This window comes from Musa acuminata, chromosome BXJ2-1, assembly GCF_036884655.1.
Source record: "Musa acuminata AAA Group cultivar baxijiao chromosome BXJ2-1, Cavendish_Baxijiao_AAA, whole genome shotgun sequence".
Lineage (NCBI taxonomy): Eukaryota > Viridiplantae > Streptophyta > Magnoliopsida > Zingiberales > Musaceae > Musa > Musa acuminata.
The window spans coordinates 24,555,193-24,581,926 of record NC_088338.1 but is presented as its reverse complement, the minus strand read 5'-3'; the positions used below and the strand labels follow the sequence as shown (position 1 = coordinate 24,581,926).

The following is a 26,734-nucleotide window of genomic DNA, read 5'->3' as shown; positions in this document are numbered from 1 at the left end:
ATCGGCACTTTCTAGAATGATCTCGGAATCGCAATTGCGACCCCAATCCGGAAAGCTCTCTCCGAGCCCCTCGATACTGACTGCGTAGCGGTCACAGCAAATTTCCAGCCCCAAAACAATCGTCTCGGAGCTCTACGGGAGATGTTTCGTATCCCGGGATGCAAAAAGGAGTGCAACACGAGGACTTCCCAGGGGGTCACCCATCGTAGTACTACTCTGGCCCAAGCACGCTTAACTTCGGTGTTTTGATGGGATCCGGTGATTTAGTGCTGCCATTATCGCACCCGTTTCGCGAGCTTCGTCCCTCGCCTATGTGCACGTCGCGGTCGGCGCATCAATGTCCGGAGCCTCTTGCCCGTCACGAAACCGTCGTCGCTTTCTCGAACGTTCACGAAATCCCTATTGCAAGCCCTCTCCGAGCACTAGCCCGACGATTGTGTATCGGTCACGGCAAGCGCGTGCAGAAACCATCGGCACTTTCTAGAACGATCTCGGAATCGCTATTGCGACTCTAATCTGGAAATCTCTCTCCGAGCCCCTCTATACTGACTGCGTAGCGGTCACAGCAAATTTCTAGCCCCAAAACAATCGTCTCGGAGCTCTACGGGAGATGTTTCGTATCCCGGGATGCAAAAAGGAGTGCAACACGATGACTTCCCAGGGGGTCACCCATCGTAGTACTACTCTGGCCCAAGCACGCTTAACTTCGGTGTTTTGATGGGATCCGGTGATTTAGTGCTGCCATTATCGCACCTGTTTCAAGAGCTTCGTCCCTCGCCTATGTGCACGTCGCGGTCGGCGCATCAACGTCCGGAGCCTCTTGCCCATCACGAAACCGTCGTCGCTTTCTCGAACGTTCACGAAATCCCTATTGCAAGCCCTCTCCGAGCCCTAGCCCAACGACTGCGTATAGGTCACGGCAAGCGCGTGCCGAAACCATCGGCACTTTCTAGAACGATCTCGGAATCGCTATTGCGACCCATATCCGGAAAGCTCTCTCCGAGCCCCTCGATACTGACTGTGTAGCGGTGATAGCAAATTTCCAGCCCTAAAACAATCGTCTCGGAGCTCTACGGGAGATGTTACGTATCCCGGGATGCAAAAAGGAGTGCAACACGATGACTTCCCAGGGGGTCACCCATCGTAGTACTACTCTGGCCCAAGCACACTTAACTTCGGTGTTTTGATGGGATCCGGTGATTTAGTGCTGCCATTATCGCACCCGTTTCAAGAGCTTCTTCCCTCGCCTATGTGCACGTCGCGGTCGGCGCATCAACGTCCGGAGCCTCTTGCCCGTCAGGAAACCGTCATCGCTTTCTCGAACGTTCACGAAATCCCTATTGCAAGCACTCTCCGAGCCCTAGCCCAACGACTGCGTATCGGTCACGGCAAGCGCGTGCCGAAACCATCGGCACTTTCTAGAACGATCTTGGAATCGCTATTGCGACCCCAATCCGGAAAGCTCTCTCCGAGCCTCGCGATACTGACTGCGTAGCGGTCACAGCAAATTTCCAGCCCCAATACAATCGTCTCGGAGCTCTACGGGAGATGTTTCGTATCCCGGGATGCAAAAAGGAGTGCAACATGATGACTTCCCAGGGGGTCACACATCGTAGTACTACTCTGGCCCAAGCACGCTTAACTTCGGTGTTTTGATGGGATCCGGTGATTTAGTTCTGCCATTATCGCACCCGTTTCGCGAGCTTCGTCCCTCGCCTATGTGTACGTCGCGGTCGGCGCGTCAACGTCCGGAGCCTCTTGCCCGTCAGGAAACCGTCGTCGCTTTCTCGAACGTTCACGAAATCCCGATTGCAAGCCCTCTCCGAGCCCTAGCCCGACGATTGTGTATCGGTCACGGCAAGCGCGTGCCGAAACCATCGGCACTTTCTAGAACGATCTCGGAATCGCTATTGCGACCCCAATCCGGAAAGCTCTCTCCGAGCCCCTCGATACTGACTGCGTAGCAGTCACAGCAAATTTCCAGCCCCAAAACAATCGTCTCGGAGCTCTACGGGAGATGTTTCGTATCCCGGGATGCAAAAAGGAGTGCAACACGAAGACTTCCCAGGGGGTCACCCATCGTAGTACTACTCTGGCCCAAGCACGCTTAACTTCGGTGTTTTGATGGGATCCGGTGATTTAGTGCTGCCATTATCGCACCCGTTTTGCGAGCTTCGTCCCTCTCCTATGTGCACGTCGCGGTCGGCGCATCAACGTCCGGAGCCTCTTGCCCGTCACGAAACCGTCGTCGCTTTCTCGAACGTTCACGAAATCCCTATTGCAAGCCCGCTCCGAGCCCTAGCCCGACGACTGTGTATCGGTCATGGCAAGCGCGTGCCGAAACCATCGGCACTTTCTAGCTCGATCTCGGAATCGCTATTGCGACCCCAATCCGGAAAGCTCTCTCCGAGCCCCTCGATACTGACTGCGTAACGGTCACAGCAAATTTCCAGCCCCAAAACAATCGTCTCGGAGCTCTACGGGAGATGTTTCGTATCCCGGGATGCAAAAAGGAGTGCAACACGAAGACTTCCCAGGGGGTCACCCATCGTAGTACTACTCTGGCCCAAGCACGCTTAACTTCGGTGTTTTGATGGGATCCGGTGATTTAGTGCTGCCATTATCGCACCCGTTTCGCGAGCTTCGTCCGTCGCCTATGTGCAGTCGCGGTCGGCGCATCAACGTACGGAGCCTCTTGCCCGTCACGAAACCGTCGTCGCTTTCTCGAACGTTCACGAAATCCCTATTGCAAGCCCTCTCCGAGCCCCAGCCCGACGACTGTGTATCGGTCACGGCAAGCGCGTTCCGAAACCATCGGCACTTTCTAGAATGATCTCGGAATCGATATTGCGACCCCAATCCGGAAAGCTCTCTCCGAGCCCCTCGATACTGACTGCGTAGCGGTCACAGCAAATTTCCAGCCCCAAAACAATCGTCTCGGAGCTCTACGGGAGATGTTTCGTATCCCGGGATGCAAAAAGGAGTGCAACACGAGGACTTCCCAGGGGGTCACCCATCGTAGTACTACTCTGGCCCAAGCACGCTTAACTTCGGTGTTTTGATGGGATCCGGTGATTTAGTGCTGCCATTATCGCACCCGTTTCGCGAGCTTCGTCCCTCGCCTATGTGCACGTCGCGGTCGGCGCATCAACGTCCGGAGCCTCTTGCCCGTCACGAAACCATCGTCGCTTTCTCGAACGTTCACGAAATCCCTATTGCAAGCCCTAGCCCGACGACTATGTATCGGTCACGGCAAGCGCGTGCGGAAACCATCGGCACTTTCTAGAACGATCTCGGAATCGCTATTGTGACTCTAATCCGGAAATCTCTCTCCGAGCCCCTCTATACTGACTGCGTAGTGGTCACAGCAAATTTCTAGACCCAAAACAATCGTCTCGGAGCTCGACGGGAGATGTTTCGTATCCCGGGATGCAAAAAGGAGTGCAACACGATGACTTCCCAGGGGGTCACCCATCATAGTACTACTCTGGCCCAAGCACGCTTAACTTGGGTGTTTTGATGGGATCCGGTGATTTAGTGCTGCCATTATCGCACCCGTTTCAAGAGCTTCGTCCCTCGCCTATGTGCACGTCGCGGTCGGCGCATCAACGTCCGGAGCCTCATGCCCATCACGAAACCGTCGTCGCTTTCTCGAACGTTCACGAAATCCCTATTGCAAGCTCTCTCTGAGCCCTAGCCCAACGACTGCGTATCGGTCACGGCAAGCGCGTGCTGAAACCATCGGCACTTTCTAGAACGATCTCGGAATCGCTATTGCGACCCCAATCCGGAAAGCTCTCTCCGAGCCCCTCGATACTGACTGTGTAGCGGTGATAGCAAATTTCCAGCCCTAAAACAATCGTCTCGGAGCTCTACGGGAGATGTTTCGTATCCCGGGATGCAAAAAGGAGTGCAACACGATGACTTCCCAGGGGGTCAACCATCGTAGTACTACTCTGGCCCAAGCACACTTAACTTCGGTGTTTTGATGGGATCCGGTGATTTAGTGCTGCCATTATCGCACCCGTTTCAAGAGCTTCGTCCCTCGCCTATGTGCACGTCGCGGTCGGCGCATCAACATCCGGATCCTCTTGCCCGTTAGGAAACCGTCGTCGCTTTCTCGAACGTTCACGAAATCCCTATTGCAAGCACTCTCCGAGCCCTAGCCCAACGACTGCGTATCGGTCACGGCAAGCGCGTGCCGAAACCATCGGCACTTTCTAGAACGATCTTGGAATCGCTATTGCGACCCAAATCCGGAAAGCTCTCTCCGAGCCCCGCGATACTGACTGTGTAGCGGTCACAGTAAATTTCCAGCCCCAAAACAATCGTCTCGGAGCTCTACGGGAGATGTTTCTTATCCCGGGATGCAAAAAGGAGTGCAACACGATGACTTCCCAGGGGGTCACCCATCGTAGTACTACTCTGGCCCAAGCACGCTTAACTTCCGTGTTTTGATGGGATCCTGTGATTTAGTGCTGCCATTATCGCACCCGTTTCGCGAGCTTCGTCCCTCGCCTATGTATACGTCGCGGTCGGCGCGTCAACGTCCGTAGCCTCTTGCCCGTCACGAAACCGTCGTCGCTTTCTCGAACGTTCACAAAATCCCTATTGCAAGCCCTCTCCGAGCCCTAGCCCGACGACTGTGTATCGGTCACGGCAAGCGCGTGCCGAAACCATCGGCACTTTCTAGAACGATCTCGGAATCTCTATTGCGACCCCAATCCGGAAAGCTCTCTCCGAGCCCCTCGATACTGACTGCGTAGCGGTCACAGCAAATTTCCAGCCCCAAACCAATCGTCTCGGAGCTCTACGGGAGATGTTTCGTATCCCGGGATGCAAAAAGGAGTGCAACACGAATACTTCCCAGGGGTCACCCATCGTAGTACTACTCTGGCCCAAGCACGCTTAACTTCGGTGTTTTGATGGGATCCGGTGATTTAGTGCTGCGATTATCGCACCCGTTTCGCGAGCTTCGTCCCTCGCCTATGTGCACGTCGCGGTTCGCGCATCAACGTCCGAAGCCTCTTGCCCGTCACGAAACCGTCGTCGCTTTCTCGAACGTTCACGAAATCCCTATTGCAAGCCCTCTCGGAGCCCTAGCCCGACGACTGTGTATCGGTCACGGCAAGCGCGTGCCGAAACCATCGGCACTTTCTAGCTCGATCTCGGAATCGCTATTGCGACCCCAATCCGGAAAGCTCTCTCCGAACACCTCGCTACTGACTGCGTAGCGGTCACAGCAAATTTCCAGCCCCAAAACAATCGTCTCGGAGCTCTACGGGAGATGTTTCGTATCCCGGGATGCAAAAAGGAGTGCAACACGAAGACTTCCCAGGGGGTCACCCATCGTAGTACTACTCTGGCCCAAGCACGCTTAACTTCGGTGTTTTGATGGGATCCGGTGATTTATTGCTGCCATTATCGCACCCGTTTCGCGAGCTTCGTCCCTCGCCTATGTCACGTCGCGGTCGGCGCATCAACGTTCGGAGCCTCTTGTCCGTCACGAAACCGTCGTCGCTTTCTCGAACGTTCACGAAATCCCTATTGCAAGCTCTCTCCGAGCCCTAGCCCGACGACTGCGTATCGATCACGGCAAGCACGTGCCGAAACCATCGGCACTTTCTATAACGATCTCAGAATCGCTATTGCGACCCCAATTCGCAAAGCTCTCTCCGAGCCCCTCGATACTGACTGTGTAGCGGTCACAGCAAATTTCCAACCCCAAAACAATCGTCTCGGAGCTCTACGGGAGATGTTTCGTATCCCGGGATGCAAAAAGGAGTGCAACACGAGGACTTCCCAGGGGGTCACCCATCGTAGTACTATTCTGTCACAAGCACGCTTAACTTCGGTGTTTTAATGGGATCCGGTAATTTAGTGCTGCCATTATCGCACCCGTTTCGCGAGCTTCGTCCCTCGCCTATGTGCATGTCGCGGTCGGCGCATCAACGTCCGGAGCCTCTTGCCCGTCACGAAACCGTCGGCGCTTTCTCGAACGTTCACGAAATTCCTATTGCAAGCTCTCTCCGAGCCCTTGCCCGACGACTGCGTATCGATCATGGCAAGCACGTGCCGAAACCGTCGACACTTTCTAGAACGATCTCGGAATCGCTATTGCGACCCCAATCCGGAAAGCTCTCTCCGAGCCCCTCGATACTGACTGCGTAGCGGTCACAGCAAATTTCCCGGCCCAAAACAATCGTCTCGGAGCTCTACGGGAAATGTTTCGTATCCCGGGATGCAAAAAGGAGTGCAACACGAGGACTTCCCAGGGGGTCACCCATCATAGTACTACTCTGGCCCAAGCACGCTTAACTTCGGTGTTTCGATGGGATCTGGTGATTTAGTGCTGGCATTATCACACCCGTTTCGCGTGCTTCGTCCCTCGCCTATGACCACGTCGCGGTCGGCGCATAAATGTCCGGAGCCTCTTGCCCGTCACGAAACCGTCGACGCTTTCTCGAACGTTCACGAAATCCCTATTGCAAGCTCTCTCCGAGCCCTAGCCCGATCAATGCGTATCGGTCACGGTAAGCGCGTGCCGAAACCATCGGCACTTTCTAGAACGATCTCGGAATCGCTATTGCGACCCCAATCCGGAAAGCTCTCTCCGAGCCCCTCGATACTGACTGAGTAGCAGTCACAGCAAATTTCCAGCCCCAAAACAATCGTCTCGGAGCTCTACGGGAGATGTTTCGTATCCCGGGATGCAAAAAGGAGTGCAACACGAGAACTTCCCAGGGGGTCACCCATCGTAGTACTACTCTGGCCCAAGCATGCTTAACTTCGGTGTTTTGATAGGATCTGGTAATTTAGTACTGGCATTATCGCACCCGTTTCGCGTGCTTCGTCCCTCGCCTATGTGCACATCGCGGTCGGCGCATCAACGTCCGGAGCCTCTTGCCCGTCACGAAACCATCGGCGCTTTCTCGAACGTTCACGAAATCCCTATTGCAAGCTCTCTCCGAGCCCTAGCCCGACGACTGCGTATCGATCACGGCAAGCACGTGCCGAAACCATCGGCACTTTCTAGAACGATCTCGGAATCGCTATTGCGACCCCAATCCAGAAAGCTCTCTCTGAGCCCCTCGATACTGACTGCGTAGCGGTCAAAGCAAATTTCCAGCCCAAAACAAACGTCTCGGAGCTCTACGGGAGATGTTTCGTATCCCGGGATGCAAAAAGGAGTGCAACACGAGGACTTCCCAAGGGGTCACCCATCGTAGTACTACTCTGGCCCAAGCACACTTAACTTCGGTGTTTTGATGGGATCCAGTGATTTAGTGCTGCCATTATCGCACCCGTTTCGTGAGCTTCGTCCCTCGCCAATGTGCACGTCGCGGTCGGCGCATCAACGTCCGGAGCCAATTGCCCGTCACGAAACCGTCGGCGCTTTCTCGAACGTTCACGAAATCCCTATTGCAAGCTCTCTCCGAGCCCTAGCCCGACGACTGCGTATCGATCACGGCAAGCACGTGCCGAATCCATCGTCACTTTCTAGAACGATCTCGGAATCGCTATTGCGACCCCAATCCGGAAAGCTCTCTCCGAGCCCCTCGATATTGACTGCGTAGCGGTCACAGCAAATTTCCAACCCCAAAACTATCGTCTCGGAACTCTACGGGAGATGTTTCGTATCCCGGGATGCAAAAAGGAGTGCAACACGAGGACTTCCCAGGGGGTCACCCGTCGTAGTACTACTCTGGCCCAAGCAAGCTTAACTTCGGAGTTTTGATGGGATCCGGTGATTTAGTGTTGGCATTATCGCACCCGTTTCGCGTGCTTCGTCCCTCGCCTATGTGAACGTCGCGGTCGGCGTATCAACGTCCGGAGACTCTTGCCCGTCACGAAACCGTCGACGCTTTCTCGAACGTTCACGAAATCCCTATTGCAAGCTCTCTCCGAGCCCTAGCCCGATGATTGCATATCGGTCACGGTAAGCGCGTGCCGAAACCATCGGCACTTTCTAGAACGATCTCGGAATCGCTATTGCGACCCCAATCCGGAAAGCTCTCTCCGAGCCCCTCGATACTGACTGCATAGCAGTCATAGCAAATTTCCAACCCCAAAACAATCGTCTCGGAGCTCTACGGGAGCTGTTTCGTATCCCGAGATGCAAAAAAGAGTGCAACACGCGGACTTCCCAGGGGGTCACCCATCGTAGTACTACTCTGGCCCAAGCATGCTTAACTTCGGTGTTTTGATAGGATCTGGTGATTTAGTACTGGCATTAACGCACCCGTTTCGCGTGCTTCGTCCCTCGCCTATGTGCTCGTCGCGGTCGGCGCATCAACGTCCGGAGCCTCTTGCCCGTCATGAAACCGTCGGCGCTTTCTCGAACGTTCACGAAATCCCTATTGCAAGCTCTCTCCGAGCCCTAGCCCGACGACTGCGTATCGATCACGGCAAGCACGTGCCGAAACCATCGGCACTTTCTAGAACGATCTCGGAATCGCTATTGCGACCCCAATCCGGAAAGATCTCTCCGTGCCCCTCGATACTGACTGCGTAGCGGTCACAGCAAATTTCCAACCCTAAAACAATCGTCTCGGAGCTCTACGGGAGATGTTTCGTATCCCGGGATGCAAAAAGGAGTGCAACACGAGGACTTCCCAGGGGGTCACCCATCATAGTACTACTCTGGCCCAAGCACGCTTACCTTCGGAGTTTTGATGGGATCCGTTGATTTAGTGCTGGCATTATCGCACCCGTTTCACGTGCTTCGTCCCTCGCCTATGTGCACATCGCGGTCGGCGTATCAATGTCCGGAGCCTCTTGCCCGTCACGAAACCGTCGACGCTTTCTCGAACGTTCACGAAATCCCTATTGCAAGCTCTCTCCGAGCCCTAGCCCGACGACTGCGTATCGGTCACGGCAAGCGCGTGCCGAAACCATCGGCACTTTCTAGAACGATCTCGGAATCGCTATTGCGACCCCAATCCGGAAAGCTCTCTCCGAGCCCCTCGATAGTAACTGCGTAGCAGTCATAGCAAATTTCCAGCCCCAAAACAATCGTCTCGGAGCTCTACGGGAGATGTTTCGTATCCCGGGATGCAAAAAGGAGTGCAACACGAGGACTTCCCAGGGGGTCACCCATCGTAGTACTACTCTGGCCCAAGCACGCTTAACTTCGGAGTTTTGATGGGATCCGGTGATTTAGTGCTGGCATTATCGTACCCGTTTCGCGTGCTTCGTCCCTCGCCTATGTGCACATCGCGGTCGGCGTATCAACGTCCGGAGCCTCTTGCCCGTCACGAAACCGTCGACGCTTTCTTGAACGTTCACGAAATCCCTATTGCAAGCTCTCTCCGAGCCCTAGCCCGACGACTGCGTATCGGTCACGGCAAGCGCGTGCCGAAACCATCGACACTTTCTAGAACGATCTCGGAATCGCTATTGCGACCCCAATCCGGAAAGCTCTCTCCGAGCCCCTCGATACTGACTGCAAAGCAGTCACAACAAATTTCCAGCCCCAAAACAATCGTCTCGGAGCTCTACGGGAGATGTTTCGTATCCCGGGATGCAAAAAGGAGTGCAACACGAGGACTTCCTAGGGGGTCACCCATCGTAGTACTACTCTGGCCCAAGCATGCTTAACTTCGGTGTTTTGATAGGATCTGGTGATTTAGTACTGGCATTATCGCACCCGTTTCGCGTGCTTCGTCCCTCGCCTATGTGCACGTCGCGGTCGGCGCATCAACGTCCGGAGCCTCTTGCCCGTCATGAAACCGTCGGCGCTTTCTCGAACGTTCACGAAATCCCTATTGCAAGCTCTCTCCGAGCCCTAGCCCGACGACTGCGTATCGATCACGGCAAGCACGTGCCGAAACCATCGGCACTTTCTAGAACGATCTCGGAATCGCTATTGCGACCCCAATCCGGAAAGCTCTCTCTGAGCCCCTCGATACTGACTGCGTAGCGGTCAAAGCAAATTTCCAGCCCAAAACAAACGTCTCGGAGCTCTACGAGAGATGTTTCGTATCCCGGGATGCAAAAAGGAGTGCAACACGAGGACTTCCCAGGGGGTCACCCATCGTAGTACTACTCTGGCCCAAGCACGCTTAACTTCGGTGTTTTTATGGGATCCGGTGATTTAGTGCTGCCATTATCGCACCCGTTTCGCGAGCTTCATCCCTCGCCTATGTGCACGTCGCGGTCGACGCATCAACGTCTGGAGCCAATTGCCCGTCACGAAACCGTCGGCGCTTTCTCGAACGTTCACGAAATCCCTATTGCAAGCTCTCTCCGAGCCCTAGCCTGACGACTGCGTATCGATCACGGCAAGCACGTGCCGAATCCATCGTCACTTTCTAGCACGATCTCGGAATCGCTATTGCGACCTCAATCCGGAAAGCTCTCTCCGAGCCCCTCGATACTGACTGCGTAGCGGTCACAGCAAATTTCCAACCCCAAAACAATCGTCTCGGAGCTCTACGGGAGATGTTTCGTATCCCGGGATGCAAAAAGGAGTGCAACACGAGGACTTCCCAGGGGGTCACCCATCGTAGTACTACTCTGGCCCAAGCACGCTTAACTTCGGAGTTTTGATGGGATCCGCTGATTTAGTGCTGGCATTATCGCACCCATTTCGCGTGCTTCGTCCCTCGCCTATGTGCACGTCGCGGTCGGCGTATCAACGTCGGGAGCCTCTTGCCCGTCACGACACCGTCGGCGCTTTCTCGAATGTTCACGAAATCCCTATTGCAAGCTCTCTCCGAGCCCTAGCCCGACGACTGCGTATCGGTCACGGCAAGCGCGTGCCGAAACCATCGGCACTTTCTAGAACGATCTCGGAATCGCTATTGCGACCCCAATCCGGAAAGCTCTCTCCGAGCCCCTCGATACTGACTGCGTAGCAGTCACAGTAAATTTCCAGCCCCAAAACAATCGTCTCGGAGCTATACGGGAGATGTTTCGTATCTCGGGATGCAAAAAGGAGTGCAACACGAGGACTTCCCAGGGGGTCACCTATCGTAGTACTACCCTGGCCCAAGTATGCTTAACTTCGGTGTTTTGATAGGATCCGGTGATTTAGTGCTGCCATTATCGCACCCGTTTCGCGAGCTTCGTCCCTCGCCTATGTGCACGTCGCGGTCGGCGCATCAATGTCCGGAGCCTCTTGCCCGTCACGAAACCGTCGGCGCTTTCTCGAACGTTCACGAAAACCCTATTGCAAGCTCTCTCCGAGCCCTAGCCCGACGACTGCGTATCGATCACGGCAAGCAAGTGCCGAAACCATCGGCACTTTCTAGAACGATCTCGGAATCGCTATTGCGATCCCAATCCGGAAAGCTCTCTCCAAGCCCCTCGATACTGACTGCGTAGCGGTCACAGCAAATTTCCAGCCCCAAAACAATCGTCTCGGAGCTCTACGGGAGATGTTTCGTATCCCGGGATGCAAAAAGGAGTGCAACACGAGGACTTCCCAGGGGGTCACCCATCGTAGTACTACTCTGGCCCAAGCACGCTTAACTTCGGCGTTTTGATGGGATCTGGTGATTTAGTGCTGGCATTATCACACCCGTTTCGCGTGCTTCGTCCCTCGCCTATGTGCACGTCGCGGTCGACGCATCAACGTCCGGAGCCTCTTGCCCGTCACGAAACCGTCGTCGCTTTCTTGAACGTTCATGAAATCCCTATTGCAAGCTCTCTCCGAGCCCTAGCCCGACGACTGCGTATCGATCACGGCAAGCACGTGCCGAAACCATCGGCACTTTCTAGAACGATCTCGGAATCGCTATTGCGACCCCAATCCGGAAAGCTCTCTCCGAGCCCCTCGATACTGACTGCGTAGCGGTCACAGCAAATTTCCAGCCCCAAAACAATCGTCTCGGAGCTCTACGGGAGATGTTTCGTATCCCGGGATGCAAAAAGGAGTGCAACACGAGGACTTCCCAGGGGGTCACCCATCGTAGTACTACTCTGGCCCAAGCACGCTTAACTTCGGCGTTTTGATGGGATCTGGTGATTTAGTGCTGGCATTATCACACCCGTTTCGCGTGCTTCGTCCCTCGCCTATGTGCACGTCGCGGTCGGCGCATCAACGTCCGGAGCCTCTTGCCCGTCACGAAACCGTCGTCGCTTTCTTGAACGTTCACGAAATCCCTATTGCAAGCTCTCTCCGAGCCATAGCCCGACGACTGCGTATCGGTCACGGCAAGCGCGTGCCGAAACCATCGGTACTTTCTAGAACGATCACGGAATCGCTATTGCGACCCCAATCCGGAAAGCTCTCTCCGAGCCCCTCGATACTGACTGCGTAGCAGTCACAGCAAATTTCCAGCCCCAAAACAATCGTCTCGGAGCTCTACGGGAGATGTGTCGTATCCCGGGATGCAAAAAGGAGTGCAACACGAGGACTTCCGAGGGGGTCACCCATCGTAGTACTACTCCGGCCCAAGCATGCTTAACTTCGGTGTTTTGATAGGATCTGGTGATTTAGTGCTGGCATTATCGCACCTGTTTCGCGTGCTTCGTCCCTCGCCTATGTGCACGTCGCGGTCGGCGCATCAACGTCCGGAGCCTCTTGCCCGTCACGAAACCGTCGGTGCTTTCTCGAACGTTCACGAAATTCCTATTGCAAGCTTTCTCCGAGCCCTAGCCCGACGACTACGTATCGATCACGGCAAGCACGTGCCGAAACCATCGGCACTTTCTAGAACGATCTCGGAATTGCTATTGCGACCCCAATCCGGAAAACTCTCTCTGAGCCCCTCGAAACTGACTGCGTAGCGGTCAAAGCAAATTTCCAGCCCAAAACAAACGTCTCGGAGCTCTACGGGAGATGTTTCGTATCCCGGGATGCAAAAAGGAGTGCAACACGAGGACTTCCCAGGGGGTCACCCATCGTAGTAATACTCTGGCCCAAGCACGCTTAACTTCGGTGTTTTTATGGGATCCGGTGATTTAGTGCTGCCATTATCGCACCCGTTTCGCGAGCTTCGTCCCTCGCCTATGTGGACGTCGCGGTCGGCGCATCAACGTCCGGAGCCTCTTGCCCGTCACGAAACCGTCGGCGCTTTATCGAACGTTCATGAAATCCCTATTGCAAGCTCTCTCCAAGCCCTAGCCCGACGACTGCGTATCGATCACGGCAAGCACGTGCCGAATCCATCGTCACTTTCTAGAACGATCTCGGAATCGCTATTGCGACCCCAATCCGGAAAGCTCTCTCCGAGCCCCTCGATACTCACAGCGTAGCGGTCACAGCAAATTTCCAGCCCCAAAACAATCGTCTCGGAGCTCTACGGGAGATGTTTCGTATCCCGGGATGCAAAAAGGAGTGCAACACGAGGACTTCCCAGGGGGTCACCCATCGTAGTACTACTCTGGCCCAAGAACGCTTAACTTCGGTGTTTTGATGGGATCTGGTGATTTAGTGCTGGCATTATCACACCCGTTTCGCGTGCTTTGTCCCTCGCCTATGTGCACGTCGCTGTCGGCACATCAACGTCCGGAGCCTCTTGCCCGTCACGAAACCGTCGTCGCTTTCTCGAACGTTCACGAAATCCCTATTGCAAGCTCTCTCCGAGCCCTAGCCCGACGACTGCGTATCGATCACGGCAAGCACGTGCCGAAACCATCGACACTTTCTAGAACGATCTCGGAATCGCTATTGCAACCCCAATCCGGAAAGCTCGCTCCGAGCCCCTCGATACTGACTACGTAGCGGTCACAGCAAATTTCCAACCCCAAAACAATCGTCTCGGAGCTCTACGGGAGATGTTTCGTATCCCGGGATGCAAAAAGGAGTGTAACACGAGGACTTCCCAGGGGGTCACCCATCCTAGTACTACTTGTTGAATCTCGGATTTTGATGATATAATCAATTGGTGGGTTAATTGATCTAATCTATATTATTGAGTTATGTGTGCAGGATTAACTACGATAACTAGCAAACATAAAGCAAGGATACCAGAGTCGAGCTCGATCGATGTTTAAGAGACCGAAGAATCATCGGAGATGCTGCCGGAACCATCCGAGAAGAAATCGGGAACGTGTCGGAAGTTCGCCGAAGAAATCGTCAGAGGCTCGCGGAGATCACCGAGAAGGCTCGGCTACTCGTTAAAGTCATCACAAAGATTGGGAGCTTGCAGGGAGTCCGTCGGAAGAAGTTCGTCGGAAAGCTCGCCGGAACAAGACTCGACGTTCGCGGTTGAAAATTTGCTTAGGATGTTTTTGTGTTATGTAGTTCACTTGTAATTAGGATTAGGATTAAGAGATAATCCTATATCCTGGTTAGGGGCCAACTGGGCCCAAAGTCAGATTTGGTTTGGGCTAAAATTAAGCCAAACCAATGAATCGGAGAGCCAGGCGGTGGCACCGCCTGGCTGGGCGGTGAAACCGCCCAGCACCCGAGAGCTGGGCGGTGACACCTCCTTGGCTGGGCGGTTGCATCGTCCAGCACCCGAGCGCTGGGCGGTGGCACCGCCTGGTTGGGCGGTGGCACCTCCAGCACCGGAAACCCTAAGAAAATTCAAATTTTGGTGACCAAAATTTGAATCCTCTTGAGGCCTATAAATACCCCTCAAATCTCAGCTGAGGTTACAACTTTTGAGAAGCATTTTTGATTGAGAGAAAAGTCTTAGAAAGTCTTAGCAAGTCTTGTTTTCAATTTGCTAGAGAGTTCTCCTCCTCCTTTCTTATTGAAAATTTGTAAGAGGTTGAGTTGCTTGTAAAAGGTTGTAAGAGGGGTGTTTACCCTTCCATTTCAAGAGACTTGCTAGTGGAAGGTGGGAGCCTCATCGAAGAGGGGCCTCGCAAGTGGAGTAGGTCATTTGACCGAACCACTCTAAAAATCGGCGTAATCTCTGGTTTGCTTTTTATTATTGTCATTTACATTACTGCAAATCTTCTTACTGCTTTAGTTCCTCATTACTCTTGCTGCGCAACTTTAAGAATACGCCTTCAAGTTAAATTTCTCAAGTTTCGTTCTTAACGTACGAAAGATTTTGATTAAAATCGAAGTTTTAATCCGCTGCACTAATTCACCCCCCCCCTCTTAGTGCCGCTCCGATCCTAACAAGTGGTATCAGAGCAAGGTTATCTCTCATATTTGGTTTAATACCCAAGAGAGATGGCTTACTCCGGCATGCAAGAGGGTCATTCTATTGCACGACCACCTTTGTTTAATGGGTCGGATTACACATATTGGAAGACTCGCATGAGAATCTTCCTCATTTCTATGGACTTTGAGCTTTGGTCTATTGTCGAGAATGGATGTCAAAAATCTTCTCTTCCGATGAGCGAATGGGATGAATCGGAGAAGAAGGTTTTTGCTTTAAATGCAAAGGCTATGAATGCCTTGTTTTGTGCACTAGACAAAAACGAATTTAATCATGTTTCAATGTGTGATTCGGCTTTTGATATTTGGAGAACTCTTGAGGTCACTCATGAAGGCACTAGCCGAGTGAAAGAGTCCAAAATCAAAATCCTTGTGCACTCTTACGAACTTTTCCGAATGAAACCAAGTGAGTCCATCGGAGACATGTACACCCGGTTTACGGATGTCATCAATGGACTCAAAGCTCTTGGTAAAGATTTTACTAACTTTGAACTAGTAACTAAAATCTTAAGATCCCTCCCTAAAAGTTGGGATCCAAAAGTTACGGCCATTCAAGAGGCCAAAGACCTTAAAGCATTCCCTCTTGAAGAACTCATTGGGTCTCTAATGACCTACGAAATGACATGTCAAGCTCATGACGAGCTCGAGAACCCCCTTCCAAAGAACAGGAAGGATATGGCACTCAAATCACAAGAAGACCACTTGAAAGGAACATCAAGTGATGAGGACAGTGACAATGACATTGCACTTTTGACTCAAAAATTTAAAAAATATTTAAGAAAGAACAGATTTAAAAATAATACAAAAAATAAATTTGAACAAACGAAGGACCAAGTGATTTGCTATGAATGCAAAAAATCGGGACACTATAAGAACGATTGTCCTCAAGCCAAAAAGAGAACATCAAAGAAGAAGGCATTCAAGGCAACGTGGGATGATTCAAGCGCATCCGAAGAAGAGGAGTCCAACACCGAGCAAGTTGCTCATTACGCGCTAATGGCGTTAGGAGAAGAGGTATGTGATTTATTTAATGAAGATTTATCTTTTGAAGAACTATCTATCGCTTTTCATGAATTATTTGATGAATGTAGAACTGTTAGCAAGAAGTTAAGTATCTTAAAGAAAGAGCATGCTTTGCTACAAGATAAGTTTGATAGTCTTCAAACTCCTCCATGCTCTAAGTGTGAGCACTTAGAAGCAATAAAAAATGAAAATTTGCTTCTTAAGGAAACCTTAAACAAGTTTAAGGTTGGTAGCAAAGGATTAGATATGATCCTTGCACACAAGGGTCACAGCGCAAATAGAAATGGAATTGGATTTGTAAAAGGATTACATCAAAATCCTACCACTTTCATAAAAGGACCTACATTACATGTTTCCTCTTATATGAAATGCAACTTTTGTTGCAAATCCGGACATATTGCCTACAAATGCCCATTTAGGAAAATTAGTTCACAAAAATTAATATGGGTTCCTAAAGGAACTATAAAGAATTCAATCATAAATAACAAAGTTAGTGGGTCAATTTTTGAGGCACCCAAAATCAAATGGGTACCTAAAAATCATCCTCTTTTGTAGACAAACCCACAAGCTAGGAGCAAGAGATAGTATCTCGATAGTGGATGCTCAAGACATATGACTGGAGATCCATCTCATTTCTCTATGCTCACTAGCAAAGAAGAAGGGTACGTTACCTTCGGAGACAACAACAAGGGCAAAATCATTGGCAAGGGAACTATTTGTAACAAATTTAATTTTTCCATTGATGATGTCTTACTAGTTGATGGATTGAAACATAATCTCTTGAGTATTAGTCAACTATGCGATAAAGGTTACATCGTTAGATTTGAATCAAATATGTGCATTATTGAAAAACCAAATCATAACATGACTATGATTGCTTTAAAACAAAATAATGTCTATACCATCAATCTTGATGAACTAAGTAATGAAATGTGCTTCTCCGTCCTAAATGATGATGCTTGGCTTTGGCATAGGAGATTAGGCCATGCAAGCATGAAAACAATATCTAAGATCTCATCTCAAGAATTAGTACGAGGAATTCCAAATATAAAGTTTATTAAGGACAAAGTATGCGATGCATGTCAACTAGGCAAACAAATAAAAACAAGCTTCAAACCAAAAAATCAAATTAGCACTACTAGACCATTACAATTGATCCATTTGGATCTATTTGGACCAATTGATACAACAAGTCTAGGTGGAAGCAAATATGCTTTTGTGATTGTGGATGACTACTCTAGATACACTTGGACCTATTTCTTAGCTCACAAAAGTGATTGCTTCAAGTGTTTCTCTAAATTTTGTAAACTCACTCAAAACGAAAAAGGCTTCATGATTTCATCAATTCGGAGTGATCACGGTGGTGAATTCCAAAACCGTGACTTTCAAAATTTTTGCGAAAGTAATGGGTACAATCACAACTTCTCAACTCCAAGAAATCCTCAACAAAATGGAGTAGTTGAAAGGAAAAATAGAAACCTACAAGAAATGGCAAGAACTATGTTGAATGAACATAGTTTACCTAAGTACTTTTGGGCCGAAGCCGTAAATACGGCTTGCTACATCATGAATAGAGTCCTAATAAGACCATCCTTATCCAAAACTCCCTATGAATTATGGAATAACAAAAAACCAAACATCTCCTATTTTAAAGTTTTTGGTTGTAAATGCTTTATTTTAAATGAAAGGGATGCTTTAGGAAAATTTGATGCTAAATCCGATGAAGGCATCTTTCTTGGTTACTCTTCCGTTTCTAAAGCTTTTCGGGTTTTTAATAAAAGAACTTTAGTAATTGAAGAGTCTATTCATGTAGTTTTTAATGAAATTTCCGATTTAAAGAAAAATGATTTTGATGATGATCTTGGTTTTGATAATTTGAATTTAAATGAAGCCTCTCCTCAAAATAGCCATTTGAATGCATCTTCTTCCGAAATTTCTTTACCAAAAGAATGGAAGTATGTAGATGCTCATCCAAAAGAGCAAATTATAGGAGATACATCAAAAGGGGTTCAAACTCGTTCTTCTTTCAAAAATTTCTGTGCTAACGCCGCTTTCCTTTCTCAAATTGAACCTAAATGCATTGACAAAGCCTTAAAAGATTATTTTTGGATCATTGCAATGCAAGAAGAATTGAACCAATTTGAGAGGAATGAGGTATGGAAGCTTGTTCCTAGACCAAGTGACCACTTAGTCATAGGTACTAAGTGGGTCTTTAGAAACAAGCAAGACGAAAATGGTATCGTGGTTAGAAACAAGGCTAGATTAGTGGCCAAAGGTTTCAACCAAGAAGAAGGTATCGATTACGAAGAAACCTTCGCTCCCGTGGCTCGATTAGAAGCCATAAGGATGCTCCTTGCCTATGCTAGTAGTAATAATTTTAAACTATTTCAAATGGATGTTAAAAGTGCTTTCTTGAATGGTTTTATTTCCGAAGAAGTATTTGTCGAACAACCTCCCGGATTTGAAAATTCTCTTCTTCCTAATCATGTATTCAAATTGACTAAAGCTCTCTATGGCTTAAAACAAGCTCCTAGAGCTTGGTATGAAAGGCTTAGTTCCTTTCTTATTTTAAATAATTTTACCAAAGGCAAGGTTGATACTACATTGTTTATTAAATATTTTGAAAATAATTTTCTTATTGTGCAAATTTATGTTGACGATATTGTGTTTGGCTCTTCGGATGAATCACTATGTGAATCATTTGCCAAATGTATGAGTCTTGAATTTGAAATGAGTTTAATGGGTGAATTAACTTTCTTTTTGGGATTACAAATCAAACAACTTAGTGATGGTATATTTCTTAACCAATCCAAATATACATTAGAATTGTTAAAACGATTTAACATAGATAATTCAAAAGCAATAAACACCCCTATGAGTACTGCGACTAAGTTAGATATGGATGAAAATGGTGAAAGTTTCGATCAAAAAACATATAGGGGAATGATAGGTAGTCTACTCTACCTCACTGCGACTAGACCGGATATTATGTTTAGTGTAGGACTTTGCGCTAGGTTTCAATCTAATCCTAAATTATCTCATCTTAAGAGTGTTAAAAGAATATTTAGGTATCTTAAAGGAACTCCAAATTTAGGATTGTGGTATCCAAAATCTGAAAAATTTGATCTAATAGCTTATGCATATGCCGATTTTGGCGGATGCAGGATAGATAGAAAAAGTACATCCGGAACATGCCAATTTTTAGGACATGCACTTGTTTCTTGGACTTCCAAGAAACAAAATTCAGTTGCACTATCTACGGCGGAAGCCGAATACATTGCTGCAAGTGCATGTTGTGCACAAGTCATTTGGATGAAAAATACATTAGAAGACTATGGAATTCACCTTGAAAATATTCCCATAAAATGCGATAATACTAGTGCCATATGCCTTACTAAAAATCCAATTCAGCACTCTAGAACTAAGCACATCGACGTTAGGCATCATTTCATACGCAATCATGTTCTTAACAATGATGTTGTTCTAGAATTCATTGACACAAAGCATCAATTAGCAGATATATTTACAAAAGCTTTGAATGAAGACCAATTTGAATTCATCCGAAGGGAATTAGGCATGCTAAATTGTCCCTAAAATGAACTTCACAAAAAGGACTCGTTCTTTTCCCTTCGTTTATGAATTTGAATTCTTCCTTCTTCTTCAATTCAAAATGATCCATTAAAGTATAAATTATGATCTTGAGGGAAGAAGCTAAACAAAAGGAAGGAAGAAAATTTTTTTTTCTTTCCTCCGCGTGATGCCAGCGGTGGCACCGCCAGATCCGGCGGTTGAACCGACTGGCGCTCGGGCGCCAGGCGGTGACACCGACCAGTTTGGCGGTGACACCGACCGAGTCACCCTTTTAACCCGAGGGGTTAGGGCCGGCGGTGACACCGCCCCCAACCCGAAGAAAGACCTCTCCAAAACCCTCTCCCATTCCCTCTAACCCTCATTCTAACTCTTAGAAACATTGGAGAAGGATTCTTGGTGGTCCAAGCTTTCCATCTCTCAACATAATCTCCACAAGGTAACATTTGAAATCCCTCCTTTCTTTTCTCTTTCTCTTGCTTATTTTTTTCACAATTTCATCAGCATCTTGTCTAGAAAATGGCTCCAAAGAGATCAAAAGGAATAAGGATTGAAGGAGATTCATATAACCATGACCTTTTTAGATCAAAAGAGGTAGCCCTTAGCTTTCCAAAATTTGAAACACGATGTGTCCATAAGGGAAAATACGTTGATTTGGATGAACTAGAGGACTTAGATCCCATTAAGTGGTTTGCTGAACTAGAAGCTCTACCTCTACTACAAATAGATGAACCAATCTATCCACGGTTAGTGAGATTGTTCTATGCCAACCTATATGAAGACAATGATAGCCTAAGCACTTACATTTTAGGAACACCCATTAGAATTTTTGACAGCACCATTTGTGAGCTAATTGGCATAACTGAAAAAGATAGGGGATGCTATTTTAAAGGTAAATGGGACGTCAAAAAAATAGGAGCAACCTATTCCGAAGCCGTGAAAATAATTTTTGCAAATCCAAACCTTGACTTCCTACCCAAGAGCTGTGAACACTTAATGCCTTTCAACTCTAAAATTCTTCATCACATTATCACAAGCATCATATTCCCCAAACAATTTCATCTTGACGAAGTAAGTCAATTAGAGATAGGAACCATGTATTGGATTATGACCGGTCAGCATAATTGTTTCGGGTACTTGATTCGCCAACACATGCAGGAAATTATGACTAAAGATACTATATTGCCATATGGGAGGTTAATCACTAGAATTCTTCATGCCTATGACATTTGCATTCCACCCGATGAAGAATTTATTCAAAATGATCGATATAACATAATAAATAAAAACCTGCTAAAAAAACTTAGGTGCACTCTTAGCAATGGCATATGGGTTAGGCAGCCTAGAAGGACGAATCCAATTCCTACACCAATAGAACAACCCGAAACACCAATTCTTATGGGAAATGAATCTCCTCCTCCTAGTCCCTTTGGAGCAGCACCTTCAGCTCCTGTTTCCTCCTCTGAAGATATCATTATGGCAGAGCTATCTCAGATCAAATCACAGCAAGAACAAATTCAGAATCAACAAGTTGAAATTTTGAAGACACTACGACAGATGAATGAAAAAATAGATATCATGTATCAGCACTGTGGATTACCTCCTAAGGATTAAATTGATGTATCTTTTTATTCTGTTCTGTTTGCTTTTAAAAACAAGTTCATGTTTGTCATCGATTGTACGATAACTGATCTTTCCTTTAGATAACTACTGTCTTAATCTGCATAGATGATGATGTCTTTTGGATAAACTATTTCTGGCAAATTTGAATGATGAACTTTGATAAATGCTAAACCTTTTTCTATGATCATCAATTAGCTGGCTTGTCTCTTTTTGTTGATGACAAAGGGGGAGAAGTGATAACTTACACCAGAACGATAGCATGACTAATATGAATTACAAAAACTTATGTGATATGAATGTCCTATATGACTTGCAAATCCTTGAAAATATAACAAGATTGATATCATGAAATTTATATTGAAAATCTTTATCTTCTGTGTGATATGAATGTCTTATATGACTTGCAAATCCTTGAAAATATCACAAGATTGATATCATGAAATTTATATTGAAAATCTTTATCTTCTGTCGTAGCAAATTTGTCCCGTATCATTTAACTTATGATTTTCATCGAAGTTTCGTACTTACTATTGTTTAATGAGGATAACGATAAAGTTCTACGATTAGAACTTATCGGGTTATGCTTGAATCCAATGGGATGGAATTCAAGTGTTTTTTATCTTCTCATAATATGGCATATAGATAGGGGGAGTTATGTTTAACTCCGTCATCAATTAATTGTCATCATCAAAAAGGGGGAGATTGTTGAATCTCGAATTTTGATGATATAATCAATTGGTGGGTTAATTGATCTAATCCATATTATTGAGTTAAGTGTGCAGGATTAACTACGATAACCAGCAAACATAAAGCAAGGATACCAGAGTCGAGCTCGATGGACGTTTAAGAGACCGAAGAATCATCGGAGATGCTGCCGGAACCATCCGAGAAGAAATCGGGAACGTGTCGGAAGTTCGCCGAAGAAATCGTCGGAGGCTCGCGGAGATCACCGAGAAGGCTCGGCTACTCGTTAAAGTCATCACAAAGATTGGGAGCTTGCAGGGAGTCCGTCGGAAGAAGTTCGTCGGAAAGCTCGTCGGAACAAGACTCGACGTTCGCGGTTGAAAATTTGCTTAGGATGTTTTTGTGTTATGTAGTTCACTTGTAATTAGGATTAGGATTAAGCGATAATCCTATATCCTGGTTAGGGGTCAACTGGGCCCAAAGTCAGATTTGGTTTGGGCTAAAATTAAGCCAAACCAATGAATCGGAGAGCCAGGCGGTGGCACCGCCTGGCTGGGCGGTGAAACCGCCCAGCACCCGAGAGCTGGGCGGTGACACCTCCTTGGCTGGGCGGTTGCACCGTCCAGCACCCGAGCGCTGGGCGGTGGTACCTCCAGCATCGGAAACCCTAAGAAAATTCAAATTTTGGAGCCCAAAATTTGAATCCTCTTGAGGCCTATAAATACCCCTCAAATCTCAGCTGAGGTTACAACTTTTGAGAAGCATTTTTGATTGAGAGAAAAGTCTTAGAAAGTCTTAGCAAGTCTTGTTTTCAATTTGCTAGAGAGTTCTCCTCCTCCTTTCTTATTAAAAATTTGTAAGAGGTTGAGCTGCTTGTAAAAGGTTGTAAGAGGGGTGTTTACCCTTCCATTTCAAGAGACTTGCTAGTGGAAGGTGGGAGCCTCATCGAAGAGGGGCCTCGCAAGTGGAGTAGGTCATTTGACCGAACCACTCTAAAAATCGGCGTAATCTCTGGTTTGCTTTTTATTATTGTCATTTACATTACTGCAAATCTTCTTACTGCTTTAGTTCCTCATTACTCTTGCTGCTCAACTTTAAGAATACGCCTTCAAGTTAAATTTCTCAAGTTTCGTTCTTAACGTACGAAAGATTTTGATTAAAATCGAAGTTTTAATCCGCTGCACTAATTCACCCCCCCCCTCTTAGTGCCGCTCCGATCCTAACACTACTCTAGCCCAAGCACGCTTAACTTCGGAGTTTTGATGGGATCCGGTGATTTAGGGCTGGCATTATCGCACCCGTTTCGCGTGCTTCGTCCCTCGCCTATGTGCACGTCGCGGTCGGCGTATCAACGTCCGGAGCCTCTTGCCCGTCACGAAACCGTCGGCGCTTTCTCGAACGTTCACGAAATTCCTATTGCAAGCTCTCTCCGAGCCCTAGACCGACGACTGCGTATCGGTCACAGCAAGCGCTTGCCGAAACCATCGGCACTTTCTAGAACGATCTCGGAATCGCTATTGCGACCCCAATCCGGAAAGCTCTCTCCGAGCCCCTCAATACTGATAGCGTAGCGGTCACAGCAAATTTCCATCCCCAAAACAATTGTCTCGGAGCTCTATGGGAGATGTTTCGTATCCCGGGATGCAAAAAGGAGTGCAACACGAGGACATCCCAGGGAGTCACCCATCGTAGTACTACTCTGGCCAAAGCACGCTTAACTTCGGTGTTTTGATGGGATCTGGTGATTTAGTGCTAGCATTATCGCACCCGTTTCGCGTGCTTCGTCCCTCGCCTATGTGCACGTCGCGGTCGGCGCATCAACGTCCGGAGCCTCTTGCCCATCACGAAACCGTCGTCGCTTTCTCGAATGTTCACGAAATCCCTATTGCAAGCTCTCTCCGAGCCCTAGCCCGACAACTGCGTATCGGTCATGGCAAGTGCATGCCGAAACCATCGGCACTTTCTAGAACGATCTCGGAATCGCTATTGCGACCCCAATCCGGAAAGCTCTCTCTGAGCCCCTCGATACTGACAGCGTAGCGGTCAAAGCAAATTTCCAGCCCCAAAACAAATGTCTCGGAGCTCTACGGGAGATGTTTCGTATCCCGAGATGCAAAAAGGAGTGCAACACGAGGACTTCCTAGGGGGTCACCCATCCTAGTACTACTCTGGCCCAAGTAAGCTTAACTTCGGAGTTTTGATGGGATCCGGTGATTTAGTGCTGGCATTATCGCACCCGTTTCGCGTGCTTCGTCCCTCGCCTATGTGCACGTCGCGGTCGGCGCATCAACGTCCGGAGCATCTTGCCCGTCACGAAACCGTCGGTGCTTTCTCGAACGTTCAAGAAATCCCTATTGCAAGCTCTCTCCTAGCCCTAGCCCGACGACTGCGTATCGGTCACGGCAAGCGCGTGCCGAAACCATCGGCACTTTCTAGAACGATCTAGAATCGCTATTGCGACCCCAATCCGGAATGCTCTCTCTGAGCCCCTCGATACTGACAGCGTAGCGGTCAAAGCAAATTTCCAGCCCCAAAACAAATGTCCCGGATCTCTACGGGAGATGTTTCGTATCCCGGGATGCAAAAAGGAGTGCAACACGAGGACTTCCCAGGGGGTCACCCATCGTAGTACTACTCTGGCCCAAGCACGCTTAACTTCGGTGTTTTGATGGGATCCGGTGATTTAGTGCTGCCATTATCGCACCCGTTTCGCGAGCTTCGTCCCTCGCCTATGTACACGTCTCGGTCGGCGCATCAACGTCCGGAGCCTCTTGCCCGTCACGAAACCGTCGACGCTTTCTCGAACGTTCACGAAATCCCTATTGCAAGCTCTCTCCGAGCCCTAGCCTGACGACTGCGTATCGGTCACGGCAAGCGCGTGCCGGAACCATCGGCACTTTCTAGAACAATCTCGGAATCGCTATTGCGACCCCAATCCGGAAAGCTCTCTCCGAGCCCCTCGATACTGACTGCATAGCGGTCATAGCAAATTTCCAGCCCCAAAACAATCGTCTCGGAGCTCTACGGGAGATCTTTCGTATCTCGGGATGCAAAAAGGAGTGCAACACGAGGACTTCCCAGGGGGTCACCCATCGTAGTACTACTCTGGCCCAAGCACGCTTAACTTTGGTGTTTTGATGGGATCTGGTGATTTAGTGCTGCCATTATCGCACCCGTTTCGCGAGCTTCGTCCCTCGCCTATGTGCACGTCGCGGTCGGCGCATCAACGTCCGGAGCATCTTGCCCGTCACGAAACCGTCGGTGCTTTCTCGAACGTTCACGAAATCCCTATTGCAAGCTCTCTCCGAGCCCTATCCCGACGACTGTGTATCGATCACGGCAAGCACGTGCCGAAACCATCGGTACTTTCAAGAACGATCTCGGAATCGCTATTGCGACCCCAATCCGGAAAGCTCTCTCCGAGCCCCTCGATACTGACAGCGTAGCGGTCATAGCAAATTTCCAGCCCCAAAACAATCGTCTCGGAGCTCTACGGGAGATGTGTCGTATCCCGGGATGCAAAAAGCAGTGAAACACGAGGACTTCCCAGGTGGTCACCCATCGTAGTACTACTCTGGCCCAAGCACGCTTAACTTCGGTGTTTTGATGGGATCCGGTGATTTAGTGCTGCCATTATCGCACCCGTTTCGTGAGGTTCGTCCCTCGCCTATGTACACGTCTCGGTCGGCGCATCAACGTCCGGAGCCTCTTGCCCGTCACGAAACCGTCGACGCTTTCTCGAACGTTCACGAAATCCCTATTGCAAGCTCTCTCCGAGCCCTAGCCCGACGACTGCATATCGATCACGGCAAGCACGAGCCGAAACCATCGACACTTTCTAGAACGATCTCGGAATCGCTATTACGACCCCAATCCAGAAAGCTCTCTCCGAGCCCCTCGATACGGACTGCGTAGCGGTCACAGTAAATTTCCAACCCCAAAACAATCGTCTCAGAGCTCTACGAGAGATGTTTCGTATCCCGGGATGCAAAAAGGAGTGCAACACGAGGACTTCCCAGGGGGTCACTCATCCTAGTACTACTCTGGCCCAAGCACGCTTAACTTCGGAGTTTTTTTGGGATCCAGTGATTTAGTGCTGGCATTATCGCACCCATTTCGCGTGCTTCGTCCCTCGCTTTTGTGCACGGCGCGGTCGGCGTATCAACGTCTGGAGCCTCTCGCCCGTCACGAAACCGTCGGCGCTTTCTCGAACGTTCACAAAATCCCTATTGCAAGCTCTCTCCGTGCCCTAGCTCGACGACTGCGTATCGGTCACGGCAAGTGCGTGACGAAACCATCGGCACTTTCTAGAACGATCTCAGAATCGCTATTGCGACCCCAATCCGGAAAGCTCTCTCCGAGCCACTCGATACTGACAGCGTAGCGGTCACAGCAAATTTCCAGCCCCAAAACAATCGTCTCGGAGCTCTACGGGAGATGTTTCGTATCCCGGGATGCAAAAAGGAGTGCAACACGAGGACTTCCCAGGGAGTCACCCATCGTAGTACTACTCTGGCCCAAGCACGCTTAACTTCGGTGTTTTGATGGGATCTGGTGATTTAGTGCTGCCATTATCGCACCCGTTTCACGTGCTTCGTCCCTCGCCTATGTGCAGGTCGCGGTCGGCGCATCAACGTCCGGAGCCTCTTGCCCATCACGAAACCGTCGTCGCTTTCTCGAACGTTCACGAAATCCCAATTGCAAGCTCTCTCCTAGCCCTAGCCCGACGACTGCGTATCGGTCACGGCA

At 49.0% G+C, this 26,734-nt stretch overlaps 9 non-coding genes and 27 pseudogenes across 9 annotated transcripts; all 36 read right to left on the bottom strand.

Moving 5' to 3' along the window:
- Nucleotides 1-167: 167 nt before the first annotated feature.
- LOC135601423 (5S ribosomal RNA) lies at nucleotides 168-286 on the bottom strand. The gene has a single exon (XR_010483718.1). It is a non-coding gene; the product is annotated as a 5S ribosomal RNA (ribosomal RNA).
- A 350-nt stretch (nucleotides 287-636) lies between these two features.
- LOC135603595 (5S ribosomal RNA) lies at nucleotides 637-755 on the bottom strand (annotated as a pseudogene).
- Nucleotides 756-1,105: 350 nt separating this feature from the next.
- Nucleotides 1,106-1,224, bottom strand: LOC135603358 (5S ribosomal RNA; annotated as a pseudogene).
- A 350-nt stretch (nucleotides 1,225-1,574) lies between these two features.
- Nucleotides 1,575-1,693, bottom strand: LOC135599378 (5S ribosomal RNA; annotated as a pseudogene).
- A 350-nt stretch (nucleotides 1,694-2,043) lies between these two features.
- On the bottom strand, nucleotides 2,044-2,162 carry LOC135602240 (5S ribosomal RNA; annotated as a pseudogene).
- A 350-nt stretch (nucleotides 2,163-2,512) lies between these two features.
- LOC135602239 (5S ribosomal RNA) lies at nucleotides 2,513-2,631 on the bottom strand (annotated as a pseudogene).
- A 349-nt stretch (nucleotides 2,632-2,980) lies between these two features.
- Nucleotides 2,981-3,099, bottom strand: LOC135601422 (5S ribosomal RNA). The gene has a single exon (XR_010483717.1). It is a non-coding gene; the product is annotated as a 5S ribosomal RNA (ribosomal RNA).
- A 339-nt stretch (nucleotides 3,100-3,438) lies between these two features.
- LOC135604015 (5S ribosomal RNA) lies at nucleotides 3,439-3,557 on the bottom strand (annotated as a pseudogene).
- Nucleotides 3,558-3,907: 350 nt separating this feature from the next.
- Nucleotides 3,908-4,026, bottom strand: LOC135603957 (5S ribosomal RNA; annotated as a pseudogene).
- Nucleotides 4,027-4,376: 350 nt separating this feature from the next.
- Nucleotides 4,377-4,495, bottom strand: LOC135604556 (5S ribosomal RNA; annotated as a pseudogene).
- A 350-nt stretch (nucleotides 4,496-4,845) lies between these two features.
- On the bottom strand, nucleotides 4,846-4,963 carry LOC135603996 (5S ribosomal RNA; annotated as a pseudogene).
- A 350-nt stretch (nucleotides 4,964-5,313) lies between these two features.
- Nucleotides 5,314-5,432, bottom strand: LOC135603370 (5S ribosomal RNA; annotated as a pseudogene).
- Nucleotides 5,433-5,781: 349 nt separating this feature from the next.
- On the bottom strand, nucleotides 5,782-5,900 carry LOC135603605 (5S ribosomal RNA; annotated as a pseudogene).
- A 350-nt stretch (nucleotides 5,901-6,250) lies between these two features.
- On the bottom strand, nucleotides 6,251-6,369 carry LOC135601744 (5S ribosomal RNA; annotated as a pseudogene).
- A 350-nt stretch (nucleotides 6,370-6,719) lies between these two features.
- On the bottom strand, nucleotides 6,720-6,838 carry LOC135603752 (5S ribosomal RNA; annotated as a pseudogene).
- A 349-nt stretch (nucleotides 6,839-7,187) lies between these two features.
- LOC135602685 (5S ribosomal RNA) lies at nucleotides 7,188-7,306 on the bottom strand (annotated as a pseudogene).
- Nucleotides 7,307-7,656: 350 nt separating this feature from the next.
- Nucleotides 7,657-7,775, bottom strand: LOC135601893 (5S ribosomal RNA; annotated as a pseudogene).
- Nucleotides 7,776-8,125: 350 nt separating this feature from the next.
- On the bottom strand, nucleotides 8,126-8,244 carry LOC135604163 (5S ribosomal RNA; annotated as a pseudogene).
- A 350-nt stretch (nucleotides 8,245-8,594) lies between these two features.
- On the bottom strand, nucleotides 8,595-8,713 carry LOC135599709 (5S ribosomal RNA). Its single transcript, XR_010482054.1, has one exon. It is a non-coding gene; the product is annotated as a 5S ribosomal RNA (ribosomal RNA).
- A 350-nt stretch (nucleotides 8,714-9,063) lies between these two features.
- On the bottom strand, nucleotides 9,064-9,182 carry LOC135600003 (5S ribosomal RNA). The gene has a single exon (XR_010482338.1). It is a non-coding gene; the product is annotated as a 5S ribosomal RNA (ribosomal RNA).
- Nucleotides 9,183-9,532: 350 nt separating this feature from the next.
- On the bottom strand, nucleotides 9,533-9,651 carry LOC135603930 (5S ribosomal RNA; annotated as a pseudogene).
- Nucleotides 9,652-10,000: 349 nt separating this feature from the next.
- Nucleotides 10,001-10,119, bottom strand: LOC135602038 (5S ribosomal RNA; annotated as a pseudogene).
- Nucleotides 10,120-10,469: 350 nt separating this feature from the next.
- Nucleotides 10,470-10,588, bottom strand: LOC135599880 (5S ribosomal RNA). Its single transcript, XR_010482220.1, has one exon. It is a non-coding gene; the product is annotated as a 5S ribosomal RNA (ribosomal RNA).
- Nucleotides 10,589-10,938: 350 nt separating this feature from the next.
- On the bottom strand, nucleotides 10,939-11,057 carry LOC135604516 (5S ribosomal RNA; annotated as a pseudogene).
- A 350-nt stretch (nucleotides 11,058-11,407) lies between these two features.
- On the bottom strand, nucleotides 11,408-11,526 carry LOC135601156 (5S ribosomal RNA). The gene has a single exon (XR_010483458.1). It is a non-coding gene; the product is annotated as a 5S ribosomal RNA (ribosomal RNA).
- A 350-nt stretch (nucleotides 11,527-11,876) lies between these two features.
- On the bottom strand, nucleotides 11,877-11,995 carry LOC135601155 (5S ribosomal RNA). The gene has a single exon (XR_010483457.1). It is a non-coding gene; the product is annotated as a 5S ribosomal RNA (ribosomal RNA).
- Nucleotides 11,996-12,345: 350 nt separating this feature from the next.
- Nucleotides 12,346-12,464, bottom strand: LOC135604233 (5S ribosomal RNA; annotated as a pseudogene).
- Nucleotides 12,465-12,813: 349 nt separating this feature from the next.
- LOC135603255 (5S ribosomal RNA) lies at nucleotides 12,814-12,932 on the bottom strand (annotated as a pseudogene).
- Nucleotides 12,933-13,282: 350 nt separating this feature from the next.
- On the bottom strand, nucleotides 13,283-13,401 carry LOC135602466 (5S ribosomal RNA; annotated as a pseudogene).
- A 10,234-nt stretch (nucleotides 13,402-23,635) lies between these two features.
- On the bottom strand, nucleotides 23,636-23,754 carry LOC135604111 (5S ribosomal RNA; annotated as a pseudogene).
- Nucleotides 23,755-24,104: 350 nt separating this feature from the next.
- On the bottom strand, nucleotides 24,105-24,223 carry LOC135601101 (5S ribosomal RNA). Its single transcript, XR_010483405.1, has one exon. It is a non-coding gene; the product is annotated as a 5S ribosomal RNA (ribosomal RNA).
- A 349-nt stretch (nucleotides 24,224-24,572) lies between these two features.
- LOC135601421 (5S ribosomal RNA) lies at nucleotides 24,573-24,691 on the bottom strand. The gene has a single exon (XR_010483716.1). It is a non-coding gene; the product is annotated as a 5S ribosomal RNA (ribosomal RNA).
- A 350-nt stretch (nucleotides 24,692-25,041) lies between these two features.
- Nucleotides 25,042-25,160, bottom strand: LOC135603118 (5S ribosomal RNA; annotated as a pseudogene).
- Nucleotides 25,161-25,510: 350 nt separating this feature from the next.
- On the bottom strand, nucleotides 25,511-25,629 carry LOC135603781 (5S ribosomal RNA; annotated as a pseudogene).
- A 350-nt stretch (nucleotides 25,630-25,979) lies between these two features.
- Nucleotides 25,980-26,098, bottom strand: LOC135601765 (5S ribosomal RNA; annotated as a pseudogene).
- A 350-nt stretch (nucleotides 26,099-26,448) lies between these two features.
- Nucleotides 26,449-26,567, bottom strand: LOC135603132 (5S ribosomal RNA; annotated as a pseudogene).
- Between the last annotated feature and the right edge of the window lie 167 nt (nucleotides 26,568-26,734).